This window comes from Triticum urartu, chromosome 4 (assembly GCF_003073215.2).
Source record: "Triticum urartu cultivar G1812 chromosome 4, Tu2.1, whole genome shotgun sequence".
Taxonomy (NCBI): domain Eukaryota; kingdom Viridiplantae; phylum Streptophyta; class Magnoliopsida; order Poales; family Poaceae; genus Triticum; species Triticum urartu.
In genome coordinates this window covers 551,561-572,027 of record NC_053025.1, presented here as the reverse complement: position 1 = coordinate 572,027, position 20,467 = coordinate 551,561, and the positions used below count along the sequence as shown (strand labels likewise).

Below are 20,467 nucleotides of genomic sequence, written 5' to 3'. Positions count from 1 at the left end.
TATGGCCAGCGAGTTCTTTTGCAGGCTGATGGGCGCACCGGATCAGAATAGTAGGAGAGCATGCGTGCGCCTGGAAGAATTGGGCTTGAGGATGCTGTCACCAGAGATGGCCGACAGGCTCGAATCGGAGTTCACGATCGATGAGGTGAAGCGGGTTGTCATGGACATGCCCCCTGACAGGGCGCCAGGGCTGGACGGTTTTTCAGGGCTCTTCTTCAAATCATGCTGGGACGTCATAGCCCCGGATCTGATGGCGGTGATGAAGGCTCTGCACGACGGCCGCTTCTACTCCTTTGGAGGTCTTAACACTTCGATACTCACCCTCCTGCCCAAGAAAGCCAACTCGCTGGAGATCGGTGACTTTAGACCCATCAATCTGATACACGGGTTAGCCAAGATATATGCTAAGGTCCTCGCTACCCGTCTGGCTCCGCTTCTGCCAAGTCTGATTTCGAAAGCTCAAAGTGCTTTTGTGACCAGCCGCAATATCCACGAGAACTTCAAGTTTGTGAGGAACAAAGCTAGGTGGTTGCACAGATGGCGCTGCTCCTCGGTGCTTATGAAAATTGACATATCCAAGGCCTTTGATACTCTATCATGGGAATTTCTTCTGGAGGTGTTGTCTGCTCAGGGATTCGGTCGGAGGTGGTGTTCCTGGATTTGCGGGCTGCTATCCACCGCCTCCACCTCCGTCCTTGTCAACGGAGAACTTGCCCCCCCCCCTTCGCCCTCGGCCAAGGCGTCCGCCAGGGCGACCCCGTTTCCCCGGCCTTATTCATTCTGGCTATGGATGCCCTTCACGGCATGTTGGAATGGGCAAGGCAGCGCCATCTTCTCTCCGATCTTGGCTGCGACAGAGGGGTGCCGCGTGCATATATTTTTGCCGATGACGCGGTTCTGTTCTTCAAGCCAGAGCGTAACGATCTCCTGCTTATGTCAACCCTTCTGCAGCTCTTTGGGGAGGCGTCGGGGCTTCGGATCAATATGCACAAGAGCACCATCACTTGCATACGATGTGATGAGGTGCAGGCTGCAGAGGTGGCTGGACACTTCCAGTGCAGGCAACAGGCCTTTCCTATCTTATACCTCGGTATACCTCTATCAATTTACAGGCTCAAGCGGCACGAGTTGCTGCCCTTGGTTGATAAGCTCTCTAACAAGATGAAGGGCTGGAAACCGAAGATGTTGGCAGTTGCAGGCCGGCTCACGCTCACCTCTTCGGTCCTCATGGCGCTGCCCATGCACATCATGGCAGCGCTCCCGCTGCCGGCCTGGGCTATCAAGACTATCAACCGCCGCTGCCGTGGATTTATTTGGAAGGGGGAGGAGGAGACTAGTGGTGGCCATTGCCTTATGCCTTGGAGCAGGGTGTGCATGCCAAGGGAGTTCGGAGGATTGGGGGTTTTGAATATCAAATGGTTCGGGTTCGCTCTGCGCTGCAGATGGCCTTGGTTACATTGGAGTGCAGAGGAGCGGGCGTGGCATGGCCTGCCTGATACTACAGAGAAGGAGGTCCACGCAATCTTCAATGCAGCCTGCCGCATCAAGCTCGGGTCAGGAGAGGTAGCCAAGTTCTGGACTGATAAGTGGTTGGACACCGGCTGCTCAATTGCTCAAACAACACCGCAACTCTACTCCTTTGTCAAGGACAGGGGGAGATCTGTCAAAGAGGTGCTGACCGGGCAGGCTTGGGTACATGACATTGCGGGTGGGCTCTCCCTCCCTGCCATTGCTCAGTACCTCTTGGTCTGGGATATTGCACACGCCACTATATTAAACCCTGAGGCGAGAGACACGCCGCGATGGCTTCTGACGAAAAACCAGCAGTTCTCTATCCAAAGTGCATACCGCCTGTTCTTTCTGGGCAACGTTCGCTTCGACTGCTACAAGCCTATTTGGAAATCCAAGGCGCCCCCCCCCCCCCCCGTGGCAAGTTCTTCATGTGGCTCGTGGTGCACCATCGTTGCTTACGGCGGACAATCTGCAGAAAAGGAACTGGCCTTCCAACGAAGTCTGCCCCTTGTGTCTTCAAGCGCCGGAAGACTGCACTCACTTGTTTCTCCACTGCCGTTTTACACAACAAGTTTGGGCGCGCTTCAGATCTTGGACAGGCGCCGATTTCATTATCCCCGATAACACCTTTGCCTCCACTCGGGAGTGGTGGTTGCAGACGAGGGCTGTCATTCCCAAGCACATCCGAAGGAATTTTGACACGGTGGTGATCTTGATGCATTGGAGGATATGGAAAGAAAGAAACTCCAGGGTCTTTGACCAGGTGGCAGCTTCGCCGTCCGGCGTTCTGGAGCAGGTAGTTGAAGATGTGGCCATGTGGAGGGCCGCCGGATGCATCGTTGATCTGCCAACTTAGTTGCTGTGGGGGTGTTCATGTTTTGCAAGACCGGCCCTCACCTGGGTGGTCTGAGATCGTTGCTGTAGCGGGGGTGCCTTTGTTTTGGAGGCCGACCCTTGGCAGGGCTGTTTGTAAACTCTGGGTTCAGTCTAAGTTTCCTAAACTGTCCTTGTTGTACCCTCTTTTCTATCTAATAAAGATCGGCCAATGGCCTTTCGAGATACGCTGTGAGGTTTCTTAACATGCCTCCATGGGATTAATTGTTGGTAACCAAGACAATTTTCTTTGCATGTTTTACTGTCTTAACAGAACAAGCTCCCAGCTGTGATGGCAGGGGTTCTGGATGCTTTAGCATCCTATGTGACCAGCATGCTCGCCGAGATGGCCAAAGAGGAGGTGGCCATGCTAATCGGCATGTCCGACGGGATCGAAGACATGAGTGTCAAGCTTGGGGACCTCAAGAATTTCCTTGCTGATGCTGATAGGAGGAACATCACCGACGAGAGTGTGCGGAGGTGGGTGGGGGAACTGAACCGTGCCATGTACCAGGCCACCGACATCATCGACCTATGTCGGCTCAAGGTCATGGAACAGGGTCCATCCAAGGACATGGGGTGCCTTAACCCACTCCTCTTCTGCATGCGGAATCCCCTCCACGCCCACGACATCGGCACCCGCATCAAGAGGCTCAGCCAAAATTTGGATGACATTTGCAAGAGGGGTGGAAGTTTCAATTTCGTCAAGATAGAAGCCTACGAAGAGAGAAAGATGACTCGATCTCTCGCCACTAACCGCAAAACTGATTCACTGATGGAGCGGTCAGGTGCAGTTGGTGAGAAGATCAAGGAGGACTCGAGAGCACTTGTGGAGGTGCTCACACAGGAGGCAGTCAGTAACAAGAGTGATCACCTCATGGTGGTGGCTATTGTTGGCGTCGGCGGGGTTGGCAAGACCACCCTTGGCAAGAAGGTCTTCAATGATGATGGTATCGAAGGCAAGTTCACTAAGAAGATATGGCTTAGCATCACACATGATTTCAATGATGTTGAGCTATTGAGTACGGCTATCACTGCCGCTGGTGGAGACCTACCTGGGGGTGGGGCTCAAGACAGGAACCAACTTGTCACTGCTCTCAAGGATGCCATTAAAGACAAGATGTTCTTTCTTGTACTAGATGACATGTGGGGTGTCGACGCATGGGACAAACTGTTGATGCCTCCCTTTAGCTACGGCGGCATCGGTAGCAAAGTAGTCATCATCACAAGACATGAAACTGTTGCCCGAAGCATGAAAACTATGCACTACCACCATGTTGAAAAATTAGGTGATGAAGATGCGTGGTCATAGCTTAGGAAGCAGGTGAGTCATACCTACTTACTAGTATTAACTTCTCAGTACAGTTAATATTTAATAATCTAGCACTAGTAGTTTACTTCGAAGCAGATTAACTTACTTCCTATCATAAATCCACTTGCATTCTTTGTCCACCACTGTTTGGTAAATACTATACATGTACTAGTAGCACTGATTTTTTGTGACTAGACAGTACACAGACTGACTGCTTGTGAGCACTGTGATTGGTAGGTCCAACTTCATGGACTTTTGATGCTTCTTCCAATTTACTGTTAGATCTGATTGGTATGACAGTCAAACATGCAAATATGATGCATGGGAAGTTCACAACATATTTGAATGACTATATTGAATTATAACTTTCAGATTACAACATACACATACAACTATCAACCAAGATATCATGTTTTCTTGGCAGTTTAATTTAGGTATTACAATGATCACCTTTATGTTAGTCACTAATGAAAAACACAACTTTGCCCAGTGGCCATTTGTTTGCCGAGTTCCTAATATTTTGCATTTGGAAACATTAAAGAAAGCTGAGTGCACTAGGGAAAAGATTGTACAACGGCCAAGAACTCAACAAAGCAGTCCCTTTGCCGAGTGTGCAAAAAAATACCCGGCGAAAAAATAGAACTCGGCAAAGGCCGTTCTTTGCTGAGTACTGGAAACAAAGAACTCGGTGGAGGTCTGACAATGTGGCCCCACCCAGAGCAGCTGACGGCTCTGTCACAGCGTGGTTTCATTTGCTGAGTGTCACCTAATAGGCACTCGACGAACATTCTATATTTTATTTTCTTTAACGTAGAAAATGTTTGCCACATTCCCGATATGCCGCGCTTAGCCACGACATGCACAAGCCCTAAGAGGTCAACACGTGTGGCCTTTACCGAGTGTCGGGGCGCTCAACAAACTGTGTATGACACCTGTCAAAGAATTTTACGGGTGTTTGCCCAGTGCCCATGAAAGAACTCGACAAAGTTAGCTTTGCCAGCCAATGACTAGGCGAGTCCTCTTTGCTGAATGTGGAACTCATAATTGCTTCGCCTGGTATTTTTCAGTGTTTGTCGAGTGTCCTGGGCACTAGGCAAAGTTCGAAATTCCTATAGGAGTATATTTTCTCAAGGATCTAGCAAATGTGTGGAAAACACAGTGGCACCAGCTATTTTTTTCAAAAAGGGAGGATTCCCCGGCCTCTGCATCAGAAAGATGCATACGGCCATCTTATTAACCAAATAAAGAAGTACCAACATGATTCCAAAGGTCTCTAAAAGGTCTCTAAAGGTCACACAGAGCCAAATAAAGGCTAGAAACACCAACTAGCCAAGACAAGATGCCACAACCGGCCGGCTCAAACCAGATAGGGAAACTAAATACCTATCCTATTACATGACCGCCATCCAAACCGGTTGAAGATATCCCGAGCTACCATCTTCCAGCGGAAAGACCCAGTAACCAAATGCTCCCTGGCCTCCGTCTGGGTGAGTAGCGACCACGAACGGATCAGTGCCGTAGTTCGGAATATGACCTGCAAAAAATGTATACATGATATTCTGTTAAAGACCAAATCATTTCTGTAAGTCCAGATAGTCCACAACAAAGCACAAACTCCAACCCGAATATGTCTCGCTAAGCCAGGCTCAATCCCATTAAGCCAAGTCCCAAATAACGCATTAACAGAATTCGGTGGATTGATATTAAAAGCAATGTGGACTGTCTGCCAAAGTACCTTGGCCAACGGGCAATCAAAAAAGAGGTGTTTGATAGTCTCATCCCGATCGCAGAAACTACACCTAGTAGGTCCTGTCCAATTACGCTTTATCAAGTTGTCCTTAGTTAAAATAACTGATTTATGGACAAACCACATAAACACTTTTATTTTCAAAGGAACTTTGACATCCCAAACATGCTTAGACGTAGGAATGGAGTTCGAATTAATAACATCAATATACATTGATTTAACCGTGAATACTCCAGACTTAGTCAATTTCCAGCGTAATTCATCGGGTTGTTGTGAAAGCTGGACGTCCATCAGTCTCCTAACTAGACGGAGCCATTCTTCCCAACGATTGCCCGCTAGCGTTCGTCGGAACTGGATATTAAGGGGGGTAGATTGAAAGACCGATGCGACGAATACCTCACGTCGTTGAACAATGCGGTACAAAGACGGATATTGGATGGCCAAGGGTGTCTCGCCGAGCCAAGTATCCTCCCAGAAACGTGTACTCGAGCCGTTTCCAATAACAAACTTCGTCCTATTAAATAAGGACTGTTTGACTTTCATCAGGCCTCTCCAGAAAGGCGAATCGGTCGGCCTGACTGTAACCTGGGACAGAGTTTTTGTCTGGAGGTACTTGCTGCGAAGGATTTGAGCCCACATAGCATCATTCTCCGATGAGAGCTTCCACAGCCACTTGCTAAGAAGGCATTTATTCTTAACTTCTAGATTCTCAATACCTAGACCCCCTTGGTCTTTCGGTCTACAGATGATATCCCATTTAGTAAGCCGATATTTTCTTTTAAGCTCATCACCCTGCCAAAAGAAACGCGATCGATAGAAATCCAGTCTCTTTCTAACACCAACTGGGACCTCAAAGAACGATAGGAGAAACATTGGCATACTCGTGAGCACCGAATTAATCAGGATTAATCGGCCTCCGTATGAAATGAGCTTACCCTTCCAGCAGCTCAGTTTCTTCTCAAATCGGTCCTCGATGCACTTCCACTCTCTGTTTGTCAGCCTACGATGGTGGATTGGAATCCCGAGGTAGGAGAAGGGTAACTCTCCTAACTCACACCCAAACAATTGCCTATAAGCATCCTGTTCATCTTTGGCCCTCCCTAAACAGAATAGCTCGCTCTTATCAAAGTTAATCTTTAACCCGGTCAATTGTTCAAAAAGGCATAACACAAGCTTCATATTTCTAGCCTTGGCCAAGTCATGCTCCATGAAGATGATTGTATCATCAGCGTACTGAAGGATGGATACACCTCCATCGATAAGATGAGGTACCAATCCACCTACTTGACCATTTTCCTTAGCCCTTCCTATCAAGATTGCTAACATATCCACCACAATGTTAAACAAGATAGGGGACATCGGATCTCCATGTCTGAGGCCTTTATGTGTCTGGAAATAATGACCTATGTCATCATTAACTTTAATTCCCACACTACCTTTTTGCGTAAATGATTCAACCTGTCGGCGCCAGGCTTCATCAAAACCTTTCATACGCCATGACTGTTGGAGGAATGGCCATTTGACCTTATCGTACGCTTTCTCGAAATCCACCTTAAAAATTACTCCATCTAATTTTTTGGAATGGATTTCATGGAGTGTTTCATGTAGGACGACCACCCCTTCAAGGATATTTCTGTCCGGCATGAAAGCAGTTTGGGACTGTTGCACCACAAAATGCGCAATCTGTGTGAGTCTGTTAGTCCCGACCTTGGTGAAATTTTTGAAACTAACATTGAGGAGACAGATCGGCCAGAATTGCTCAATTCTCACCGCATCCGTCTTCTTAGGAAGCAGTGTGATAGTCCCAAAATTCAAGTGACATAACTGAAGCTGTCCAGAGAACAGATCATGGAACATGGGTAGTAAATCCCCCTTAATAATGTGCCAGCACTTTTTATAGAACTCTGCCGGGAATCCATCCGGTCCGGGAGCCTTATTGTTTTTCATCTGTGCAATAGCATCAAAAACCTCCTTCTCCGAAAACGGGGCAACCAAAATAATGGCACCATCTATTGGTAATGTGTTTATGTGTTCATTCTTAACTATATATTCAACTCATTGCAGGTACTCACAACACAAAATGATGAACCTAAGATCGAGATTCTAAAGGGTATTGGCTTGCAAATTATAGAAAAATGTGATGGTGTGCCACTGGCCATAAAAGTGATGGGAGGACTCCTATGCCAGAGGGAGAAAGATCAACATGCTTGGCAAAAGGTTCTGGATGATACTATATGGTCAGTATCTCAAATGCCAGAAGAGCTAAATTATGCAATATGTCTTAGCTATGAGGACTTGCCCTCTTGTTTGAGGCAATGCTTTCTGCATTTCTCCCTTTAAACCTAAAAATAAAAATATGTCATCCTCTGAAATTGTCGGCATGTGGATCAGTGAAGGTTTTGTTCATGGAAACTCAGATGGATTAGAAGAACTAGGACCTGAGTATTACAAGGAACTAATACTAAGGAACCTTATAGAGCCAGATCCAGATGATATTGGTCAATATTTCTGCAATATGCATGATGTTGTTCGCTCATTTGCCCAATTTTTAACTAGAGATGACGCACTAATAACTCACAAAGGAGAAAATATTAACAACAAAATTAGTTTGCAAAGGTTTCTTAGGTTGGCTATAGAAACCAAAGGATCAGAATCAGATGAATTTCAGTGGAAAACTTTACAAGAGCAGAAATCACTAAGATCATTAATGTTAATTGGGAGTTTCAAGATACAGTCACATGATTCATTGGCATCCTTTTCGAGCCTACGGACGCTGCATATAGAATCCTCAAATTTTGTTGCCTTGGTTGAATCTCTGTATAAGCTGAAACACTTGAGGTATTTAGCACTAAAAAAATGCAGTGACTTAAATTGTCTACCTGAGAACATCCATAGGATGAAATTCCTACAGCACATTAGTCTTGACGGTTGTCAGAATTTTGTGAAACTTCCCAATAACATTGTAAACTTAAGGGAACTGAGATGTCTTGACCTTGATGAGACATCTGTAAATAGTATGCCTAGGGGTTTTTGTGGTTTAACAAATCTGAGGACACTTTATGGGTTCAGAGCTCACATGGATGATGATTGGTGTAGTTTGCAAGAGCTTGGGCCTCTTTCCAACCTTAGGCGCCTTGGATTAGTTGGTATTAAGAATGTATCTGCTGCATCATTCACCACAGGGGCCAAGATTGGCGAAAAGTCCAATCTTATCATTCTAACCCTCAACTGCATGAGTAGACGAGGCAGCAATGGATTGATCGAAGGTGGGGTGTCTGAGAAGGATCAATGGATGATCGAGGATGTGTTTGATGGCCTATACCCTCCGCCTGGCATCCAAGATTTTCGTATTAACGAATATTTTGGGCGTCAACTCCCAAGATGGATGATGTCGGCAAAACTGATACGGATGCCTCTCAATAACTTATAAAGATACTAAAGATGAGTGGGATAGCTTATTGCATGCAACTCCCAGATGGCTTGTGTGTGCTCCCATGTTTAGAGTACCTTGCGGTCAAGCGAGCTCCAGCGATCAAGCATGTAGGGTTTGAATTCGTGCAGCCACATAGTCACAATACTTTGTCGCACCCTGCTGCTGCGTTTCCAAGAATGCACAAGTTGATCTTTGATGGAATGGTTGAATGGGAGGAATGGGAATGGGAGGAGGAAGTGCAAGCTATGATGGCCTTGGAAGAACTTAAAATTAGAAGTTGCAAATTAATGTGTATCCCACCTGGCCTTGCCACCAATGCAATGGTGTTGAAAAAGTTAACCTTATGGAGTGTCCGGCGCCTTCATTCTCTAGAGAAATTTGCTTGTGTAGTCGAGCTCGATCTGTATGAACTACCCGACCTGACTAAGATATCCAACTTCCCCAGATTGCAAAAGCTTGAGATCAACCATTGCCCAAAGCTCGTGTCGTTGCAGGAGATGAATGCACTCCAAAGACTCAAGCTGGTAGTTATGTACGATGAGGAACAACTCCCGTTGTACCTACAAACTGTAAATCCTAGTCATTTGTTACTCAATTGCAGCCCAAAGGTACTCGCTTCCATGGCCCTGGGAAAGCTTGGCCCCGAGTGGGACAAGTTCAGTCATATCCAACATGTCGAGGCTTCTGCAGATGATGAAGGTATTGAAAAGAAATGGCACCTATTTTACGCAAGGGGGCCCTACAACATGGTGACAAACATCGATTTACAGGTAATACATATTGCAAATTCATTCCTCTTTTTCCAATATATGTAGTTAGTCTGTTGTCTTAATCTCTTGTTGTTGATTCCATTGCATCTTACTGGTTCGATGGTAATATTAGCGGCTGAATATGCAATTCCCACTGTTTCATTTTGTTTTCCAGGAGAGGAAGGAAGACTAGCAAATTAAGGAGACAAGAATGTACATGGATCCTCCAAGGATCTTTCTGTATGTTAATTTTCTGCTTCCAGCTACCTGAATATGAACTTCCGATTGTTTACTTTTGCTTTCCAAGAGTGGATAAGGTCTGAGTAAGAAGTATGTAGAAGACATCCAAGACAAAGACGAAGAGGGAGGATTTGTATGTTAACTTCCTATCCTCAAAAAATAAATATACCTTTTGGTACGTACATTTGTTACTACTTGTCACAGCGGGGAAGTAACTACTGTAGAAACTAGTGTAGGCTAACGGACATGAGGCCTGTATATAAGGAAGCTACCTGCTGAAATAACTACATGTAGCAATACTGAACCTGCTGCTGCTGTTTATGCTGGTTTAGGATATTATTTCTATCATTCTATGATATGCAATGCAGTTTGGGCAGCTGTTGCTAATAATTTATCTTACTTGTTATTGTCTGAAAGGAAGGGAACAACAGGCTAGTCAGTCTAGTAGGTTTCAGGTTCTCAAACTGAATGTACTGTGTGATGCATGCAAGAGGGGCAGAAATCGTTGGAGTCATATAGGGTGTGTTTGGTAGTATGTATGGACCTAGCCTAGTTGTTCTCCTCTCATACATGCTGAGTGTAGACATGCTGAGTCCATGCAGTTGCTGTTGTTTGGCAGCGAAGTATGCGCTGAGACATGCTGAGCCGAGACTTTGTTTGGCAGCCTGCATGTGTTTAGACATGCTGAACAATTTCAAATTCCGAATATTTTTTTTGAATGATGAACAAAATCGGAAAAATATGAACACAAATTTAAACATATTTTGATTTTTTTAAAAATTCTAAATATTACTTGGAAAACTAAAATTAATTTTGGAAATTCTGATTTTTTTAAAATTTGAACATATTAGAAATTCCGAGCTTTTTTAAAAAATTAAATAAATTTTGAATATTTTATAAAAAAATAATTTTTTTTTGAAATTCTAATTTTTTTCGAAATTCAAACAATTTTTTATTCTATTTTGAAATTCCGAAAATTGTTGATTTTTTTAAAAAAATTGAAATTCTGAACATTTATTGAAAATTCAAACAAATTATGAAGATTTTTTAAAAATTAAAAAAACTTTGGAATCCTAAACTTTTTCAAAAATTTATAGAAAAATTGAAATTGTAACTTTTTAAAAAATTTAAACAAATTTAAAATTCTGAACATTTTTTGAAAATATAAACATATCTAGATGTGGTCTGGTGGGTCGTTACGAGTGTCAGGGTCAGCATGGCTGCCTCCATGCACCCTGTCTGGGGTGCATGAGATGAGTATGGCTAAGGGCCTTTTTATGCATCAGATGAGCATAGCCCATGTGAGCTCATGCACCCTACCAAACAAGTAAAAGTGGGTCGGATTGGGAACTTTTGCCCTCATGCACCCTCCATGCACCCTACCAAACACACCCATAGTGCCTCCATCCGGAAAAGCTTGTGACGCGCCTAGTACACTGGCTTTTTTGCAAAAACGCCCTTCTACTTTCAGAGCTCTGTAAATAAACCCCATGTCTCCTTTCTCGTCCTCCGGTCGTCCGCGTCGCCAAGGCAGCCGACTGTCGCCACGGCCAGCCGCCGTAGCCAGCCGTCTCCCAGAGCAGCTCCTGCACCGCCCACGACCATGTCTTGCTTCGCTTAAAATCCCGCCCAGGAGGAGCTCCTCCGTCCGCCAACGAGGACCTCCCCCGCCGGCCCACGAGGAGGACCTCCTCATGCCGAGCGGCGGAGGTTGTGGTAGTGGGCGACGCCTTCACCTCCCACCCACTAGCGGCTCCTTCGCCACCCACTACCGCTGCACCGGTCCACTTCGCCCATGATTCGGCCGCCCACCGCCGACGTGCTGGTCTTCCTCAGTCGCAGCTGTGCTGGTCCACTTTGGCCGCTAGCTAGTTGTGGTGGTGGGCAACACCGACGCCCCCCGATCCCCACCCCCGACGCCTCTGTCATAATTTGCCCGCCTCTGATCCTGGGGGGATCCAATTTCTCCTCTGATCCTGCAAAATCAAAATCAAAATTGCCATCGAAATTCATTGTCAGGGTCAAAATCAAAATCGAGTTTAATTGATAGAGAGAGAAAGAAAAGGTTGGTACAGAGAGAAAATGTGCAGTGAACATACACTGCACATTGATGTTCAGTCAAGTTGATACACTGTCAACTTCCCAAAAATTTAGAATGAACTGTGAATCTGTGATGCAAATGTTCAGTGGACATACACTGCATATTGATGAAAATTCAGTGAACACACATGGAGTATGCATATTTTATTGATGAAAATGCACAGCACAAACGAATACTGGAATAATGCTTCTTCCCAACATCATGCATGCTTTCTTGGAACCTAAATTTTGTTCACAGGTTATTCAACACATGTAAAATGGGAAAAATCTTCTTGTTATTGGTCAACTCCGGATAATTCAAGTTAACTGAATTAAATATTGTTACTGTCAATTCATGTTAACCATGTAGCAAAGAGTACCAATGACATCTCTGAATGAACATTTCTAAACCATTTACACATGTGACAAGATTTACCAAGTTACATTTCAGGCTTATGAAGAAGCTACTCCAACGGTTAGGAATTTTGCCTGCATGGAGTATTAATCAAGGTTTAGAATTGGAGGTTACAAGGAAACGACTACAAAATGAAAATTCAGTGAGTAAATAAGATTACAGAATAAGAATATAAACAGGGGCTTGAGGAAGTTCCTCTGAATTTTGTTGTGTCATGTTTCTTTAAGGAATGGCCATCTACCTTTAATCTCTCATAATAGATCAGTATTGTACTCCCAAACTGGTAACTAAATTACATTAACAATAAGTTCAATTTTCATGTACTAATTCTGCCATAAATTCAGTTTTCAAGATTCTACACTGAATATTCAGTTTACAAGATTCTACACTAAGTATTCAGTTTACAAGATTCTACACTAAATATACAGTGTTATCCTAGTTACATTTTGATTTTTGCATGCAATTTGATGGATTGCTCGCTCACGTATTTGGAACAGAGGGAACAACTTCTACCTATACATGGTCATGCAATAGAAAAACGAAGAGATGGAGCTGAAATCAGTGCATGAGCTGCATAGGTGAGTGCTGCTAAGCAGGTCCACTATTAGAAAAAGGGCCTAATGTGAAGCACATTAGTCCGAGATGAAGTCGACGGCGGTGGGCAACAGAGCGGCTATGATTGGCCACAGCATGCCGCGAGGCTGCCGGGTCGGGGTGATGCAGGAGTCCCGGTCGGAGCAGGGCGGTGACGGCCGGCGCAGATCGACAGGCGGGCCGGCGCGCGGACGGCGGCAGTGAAGGGCCGCCGCATGACGCAAGGCCGCCGGGTCGGGGCGACCGGCGAGCCGACGCGCGGACGACGCGCAAGGCCGCCCGGTCGAGGCGACCGACGGGTAGACGCGCGGATTCGGTGAAGAAGTCGGCCGATCGCGCCGGTGTTGGAGTAGAGACGCACGGGTCGACTGCGGCGGTGGGCAACGCAAACCGGATCACATAGAGCGGAAAACCAAAAAGTAAACGTCGATTAAAGCGACCAGCGAGAGAGAGAAAATCCGGATCAAAGGATCAGGAAAAAAGGACTCTCTAGGGCAGCCGGCCAACACGGCCGGCGGACGAACCCTAAGTACGGGCGGCGCGGCCCCCGGCGGCGGTCATGGAGGCCGATCGCCCCGGGGGCGCCACGAGGGTGCGGAAGCGGCGGCGGCTAGGGTTTAGGATTGACTTGCGATAGATACCGTGTTAAAAGGGAGAGAGGGATTTGGTGGAACAGTTCGTTGTATTGCTTGAGCCTCGTGGGCATATATATAGGAGTACAATCATTTACTTGGAGTAGAAGACAAGCCGGAACAAATTCTAATCAATCTTGTCTTTCCTAATAAACATTATACTCAACACAAACATCAACAGTAATTTCATCTTGTTACTATTGGTTTTTATTTTCAATAATTTCGAATGTGATTTTGATCCATTTTTATCAAGGTAGATTATGTTATAAACGTCAGAGATACATGATTGCCATTAAAGAGACTATAGCAATTCAGAGAGGGTTTACTCAAGACACTTCTGCTTCGGTACATCCCGTTAAATACATCAACGACTGTAATTATCCTATACCCCTTCATAATAAAGGGCATGATGGTATTTTTGAAAGCACGTTGTCCACAACCGATACGCGTGCGAGCATATGAACAAGCACGTCGCTAGGATGCACTTGCTATTTAAAGCAAGACGTAAAAATCCTGAAAAAAGAGCTAGGTTGCACGAGGAATCGAGTGAGAGGTCCTATCTGCCGCTCTTTGCGGCAGAATGTCGACCGGACGCATAGGCGGGTCTCCTGACTGGGCCGGCTCATATCGCTAGCAACCAGTACGGAACGAAAAAATGCAGCGATTGGGAAGAAAAATAGTCTAAGCAGGGTTCAAACCTGAGACCTGACGCTTCACAGAAGTACAGCCAGCCAGTTCACCTAGAGAGCATCCTCCACTGGTAGAAAAAGGGCCAGTTGTCCCGGTTCGTAAGGGCCTTTAGTCCCGGTTCCTTAACCGGGACTAAAGTGTCGGTACTAATGCCCTGCCCCTTTAGTCCTGATTTAATCCAGAACCGGAACTGAGGAGCCTCCACGTGGCCTGTGCGCGGAGCCCAGGCAGGAGACCCTTTGGTCCCAGTTGGTGGCACCAACCGGGACCAATAGGCATCCACGCGTCAGCATTTCTGTGGCTGGGGTTTTTGTTTTTTTTTTGAAAGGGGGGGAGTTGGGGGTTTTTGGGGGGTTAATTTAGGTGTTTCATATATTTTGTTAGCTAGCTATAATTAATAGAGAGAAGTGTCCTCTCTTATGTCTGTGCTTGGTCGACGCTACGTATTATGCATACGTATAGAGAGGACTAGACATGCTAGTTAGCTAGTAAGCAAACGAAGGAAACAGAAGATCGTCATGAACATATATGCATACAGAGAGAAGTGATATCGACCACCTCTCCTTCTTCGAGAGATTGGTCGAACAACAAGTTCTCGTATATCTATCCGACACTACCGGCTACATATATACAATAATTATCTCTTACAAATATAATCATACGGACTCATGGTCCACATAGTATTCTCTGTCTTCAGCGATCACGTGGTCAAGAAAGAATGCCGCCAATTCCTCTTGAATTGCACGCATGCGAGCTGGTGCTAGGAGTTCACCCCGCCTCTGAAACATCTAATTTGAAGAAGAGGGTCAATACATATATATATGAATGAATGAAACTCAATACAAATGATGATAATAAAATAAAATTGTGAATGTTGTTATTTACGTACTTCATATTGTTCGTCAGAGTACCCGCCCCGCTCACAGGTCGTGTGGCGGATGGACTCGCAGACGTAGTATCCACATAAATCATTCCCTTGTTCCTGCCACAACCACTTTACAAGAAATAGAGGTCAATCAAACTGATAAGCAAGAATGCTAAATGGTATTGATGAAACTAGCGCTTGAATTATTAGGAGATGCACGGAACATGCTACTATAGTACTTACTTTCGGGTGTCTAAATTCCAGCTCCTTCGGCAGTCCCGGAACTTTTCTGGTGAATTTTCTCCAAACCCTGCCGGACAAAGAAAACAATTACTTGATATCAGGAAATGAACAAAGTTGCTGATATGGTGGATAATGATCGATTTAACTTACTTCTTGAGGATTTCAGTCATGTCCGCATACTCCTGGGGATCTTTTCGTTTAGAGTCCAAGACGGTTACTACTCCCTGCTCAAGCCTAATCTCTAGGAGAATATAGTGGAAAGTGCACACGCATGCATAACTCATCAATTACATTACTATAACTTGGACTAATATATAAGGGAAACCGAATATGCACAAGACAGTAACACTCACTTGAAGTTGTAAGAAAAGAGTATTATATCTTTGTTTTCATTTTTTTTGAATGATCATAGCAAGTTGGCCTCGGTATCTCCGGGACGATGTTGAACCTCAGTTGCATATATGAGATATATGTTAACGAACCCAATATCACCGATTTGTCTATTCTTCAATTCGGCGATCTTCATTCTGCATAATATAGTGAGGATAATTATAAATACATGCAATGAAAGAGATGAGATATATAGAGAGACTTAATGACAAAAGTAGTAGTACTTACAGACAGTAGCAGGTGATCGTTGTTTTATCGAGGGCCAATTGATTGAAAAACGGATAGAACTCCGCAAATGGAATAGGCAACAGTTCAATTCCAACGAGGTCATGCTCCGGTTTAACTCTCGCATATAAAGTACTCCTCCCTCCAGACTCTCTACAGATTTTCAAGTACCAATCATGTAATCTTTGCATCATCGTTGTTAAAGATTTTTCATCTTTGACGAGAGGCTTCCCGTACTTGTATCTATGTATCTGCACCTCCATGGGATCATAATGTACATCGTCGGGCAGGTAATCGTCAACATTGCCATAACCGGGCACCATCCTCGGATCGACGATGTCGCTAGGCACCTTGAGGGGGGGGGGGCACGATTGCTTCGCTTGTTCGCCGAGCTGGGCAATTTGTTTCCCAGCTGCTCGTCGTTCTTTCAGCCTTTGATCACTGACTGTACTTCCCGACCGCTCCGCTTCGGCCCATGTCTTTGCAATAATGCGCTCATAGTTGCCTTTCGGCGGAGACTTGGGTGGTTTTGCCAGGGCAGCCAGAGTGCGCTTCACTTTCACCGGATCTACCTTCTCCTCCGGAGGTGGATGTCTCTTTGCTCTCAACCCTTGAAACCAGTCATCCACTTCGGTTTGCGCGATCTCGGCGTTCCCCTCCGGGGTCCTCTCATATGGTAACTTCCCTGGAGTCTTCAGAGAAGGACCGAATCTGTATGTCCTCCCGCCTCTGGTTGTACTGCTAGACGCCGACCGAGCAGACGGAGCGGTTGTCTTCTTTACTTGCTTACGAGGCGGAGGAGAAGGACTACGACGCGCCAGAGCAGCTGGAGCGGCGGCAGGTCTCTTCCTCCCTTGCTGATGAGGCGGAGAAGGAGGAGGCTGGCTGCTTGGGCACGTCGGCGCAGGCGGAGAAGGAGGCGGAGTGCCGCCACGCGCCGGAGAAGGAGCCGGCCGAGGGCCCTGATCGTCACTCGCCGGAGGAGGAGGCGGTGGAGGAGGCGGAGTGCCCTGACTCGCCGGAGGAGGAGGAGGAGGCAGAGGCGTCCAGTTCGGAAGGTTGATGAGCTCCTTCCGCCATAGGCATGGAGTCTTCAGAGCAGACCCCAGCCGAGTCTCCCCTTCACCGGTAGGGTGGTCAAGCTGGAGGTCCTCAAAGCCCTCCGTTATTTCATCCACCATCACCCTAGCATATCCTTCTGGAATCGGCCAGCAGTGAAAAGTTGCGCCGGGTTCAGTAGGATAAACAGAGCCAACAGCCGCCTTAACCTTCAAATTCATCCATTGCGTCATAAGGTGGCAATTTTGAGACTCCATGATAGCATCCACGGGATAGCTGGCAGGAGCCATCAAGGCATGCTCCGGCTGAAGCAGCTCGGTGGAAGCCACGCTGCTTCTGCGCTGAGATGGCGGGGTAGCTTCGGGGGAGGCTTCGGCAGTAGGTTTGCTGCGATTTGCTTCTCGTTCCTCTATCGCGTCTACCCTTGCTTGCAGCGCCTGCATTTGGGTCTGCTGCACTTTTTTCCTCCTCTCATGGGATTTGTAACCGCCTGCGTCCGGAAACCCAACCTTCCACGAAATGGAGCCTGGCATGCCTCGTGTCCGTCCAGGGTGCTCAGGATTCCCAAGGGCCATTGTGAGCTCGTCGTTCTCTCTGTCTAGAATGAACTTCCCTTGCTGCGCTGCTTCGATATACTGCTTAAGCTTCCTGACTGGTATGTCCATTTGATCGTTCGTCCAAATGCACTTCCCTGTTACAGGGTCCAAGGTTCCGCCAGCCTCGAAGAACCAAGTCCGGCAATGGTCTGGCCAGCTAACTGTCTCTGGTTCGATCCCTTTATCAACCAGATCATTCTCAGTCTTGGCCCACTTAGGCCGGGCTACGAGGTAGCCACCTGACCCCGTGCGATGGTGAAGCATCTTCTTCGCAGCATTTTGCTTGTTTGTCGCCGACATCTTCTTACTCTTTTCCGATGTCTTGTGGGCCACAAATGCGGGCCAGTGATCTCTGATCTTCTCATATCTGCCCTTGAATTATGGTGTCTCATTATTTTCGACAAACTTATTCAGCTCTTTCTTCCACCTCCTGAATAGTTCTGCCATCTTCTTAAGAGCAAAAGACTTGATTAATTGCTCTTTAACTGGGTTCTCTGGATTATCCTCTGGCGGTAGGGTGAAATTTGACTTCAGCTCAGTTCAAAGATCATTTTTCTGCATATCATTGACATAAGACACCTCAGGGTCTTCTGTAGCCGGCTTAAACCATTGCTGGATGCTTATCGGGATCTTGTCCCTAACCAGAACCCCGCACTGAGCAACAAATGCGCTCTTTGTCCGGAGGGGTTCAATCGGTTGGCCGTCGGGCGCGATTGCTATGATCTCAAACTTTTCATCTGAGCTCAACTTTTTCTTCGGGCCTCGTCTCTTTACCGAAGTTGTGCTCGATCCAGAGGGCTAGAAAAAAGAACAAAGACTTAATTAATATGTGTACATACCAAAACAATGAATGCATCAATCAGCTAGTCAGCACAGGCTTAACTAATATATATACCTGGCCGGACTCGGTTCGGTCACCGGAGCCGTCATCACGGTCTCCTTCTTGCACCGACATTGGGTCACCGGAGCCGTCCTCATGTTCTTCTTCTTGCACCGGCATTAGGTCACCGTAGCCAGCTTGTTCACCCTCTCCTTCCAGACCATCGGTGTCGTTGAGAAACAACGAGACGGCATCACTTCCTTCTGCGATTATGTCCCTCAACAACGCTTCTTTTGCTTCGTCTAGGGCGGTGTCCATAGTTTCTACAAATATTTACAACATGGCAATTATTATTCAAACATGACAGATGGATATATTAGTGCCAAACGTAGAACTAGCTACCTAATCATAGTAAGGAATCATATATATTAATTAGTGGCCTCAACCCCCCCCCCCACGTGTTGAAGCTATCGGGAGGGGGTATATATCGACAACGACGACACTACATCTATATGTCCCTCGACGACCCTCGTTCCCGATTCTTCTCCTCTTTTTTTCTTCTTCCTCTTCTTTTTTTATCCTGTTCTTCCTCTCATGTTCGAGAGGATCGTCGAGGGGTCGGAAGGTTGCCTAGTGTCAAAGGATTCAACAAAACCATGTCTTCATCATTAGGCGAAAGTAACATGTGCATGATGGTACGAAGCTCTCCAAAGATATTTTGGAACGGAGTCCCAGATAAGATAATTCGCTTTTTGGTACAAAGTTCAGCAACACCTTCCAAATATCGTTATTTGGAAGGCCTTTGCTGAAATTCATACAAAAAGGCAAATTATCCTATCCGGGACACCATTCCAAAATAACCTTGGAGGACTTCGTCATGCCCTGGTTACTTCCAGCTAATCATGAAGCCATGGATTTCTTCAATACTTTGACACTAGGAAACCTCTCTCGACCCCTCGGCGACCCTCGACCCCTCGAACCCTCGACGACCCTGGAACCCTCGACCCCTAGACGACCCTGGAACCCTCGACCCTCGATCCCTAGACCCTATAGAACCCTCGAACCCTCGACCCTAAAACCCTCGACCCCCCCTCGTGTTGAAGAAAACGAAGAAGAAATAAAAAGAGGAGAAGAAGAAAGGAAAAGAGGAGAAGATCGAAGAAAAAAAAGAGGAGAAGAAGAAAGGAATAGAGGAGAAGAAGAAAAAATAGAATTTTTTTTCTATTTTTTCTTCTTCTCCTCTATTCCTTTTTTTTTCTATTTTTTCTTCTTCTCCTCTATTCCTTTCTTCTTCTCCTCTTCCTTTTCTTCCTCTCCTCTTATTCTCCTTTTTCCTCTTCTTATTTTCCTTTTTCCTCTCCTAAATATATAAAACTTTTCTAAAAATGAAAGTAACCTAAAATGTACTAAATCAGAGAACATATATAGATAATCCTTTTCTAAATATTTAAACCTAACTTTTGCATATATGAACATATATACACAGAGAACATAAAAACATATATACATTTTTATAAAAAAGAAAAATACAAAATACAAACATATATATGAAAAAAAATCTGAAAAGAAGCAATATACACAATACATATACTGACATATATACATAATATACACAAAGAGGCAATATACACAAGCATATATAATATATAAAAAAACAGGGGAGGGGCGCCGGCCGGACCAACGGGGAGGGCGACGGCAACGGGCGGGCCGGGGCGACGGCGACGGGCGGGTCGCGGCGATGACGGCAGGCGGGGCAGGGGCGACGGCGACGGGCGGGGCAGGGCGACGGCGACGGGTGGGCCGGGGCGCGTGACGCGCGTCGGGGCAGGGCGGCGATCGGCGAGGGCACGGGCGACGGCGAGCGGGCGGCGACGGCGACCTCGGGCGGCTAGGGGAGGCGACGGCGATGTCGGGGCAGCCGGCGTCGAGGAGCAGCGCAGCAGCCTGGTGGCGTTTGGAGAGAAGAATGACGGGTGGGGGAAATTTCCTAAGT

The 20,467-nt window shown here is 46.2% G+C and overlaps 1 pseudogene; it reads left to right on the top strand.

Moving 5' to 3' along the window:
• Positions 1–2,666: 2,666 nt before the first annotated feature.
• Positions 2,667–10,357, top strand: LOC125550090 (annotated as a pseudogene).
• The last annotated feature ends 10,110 nt before the right edge of the window (positions 10,358–20,467 follow it).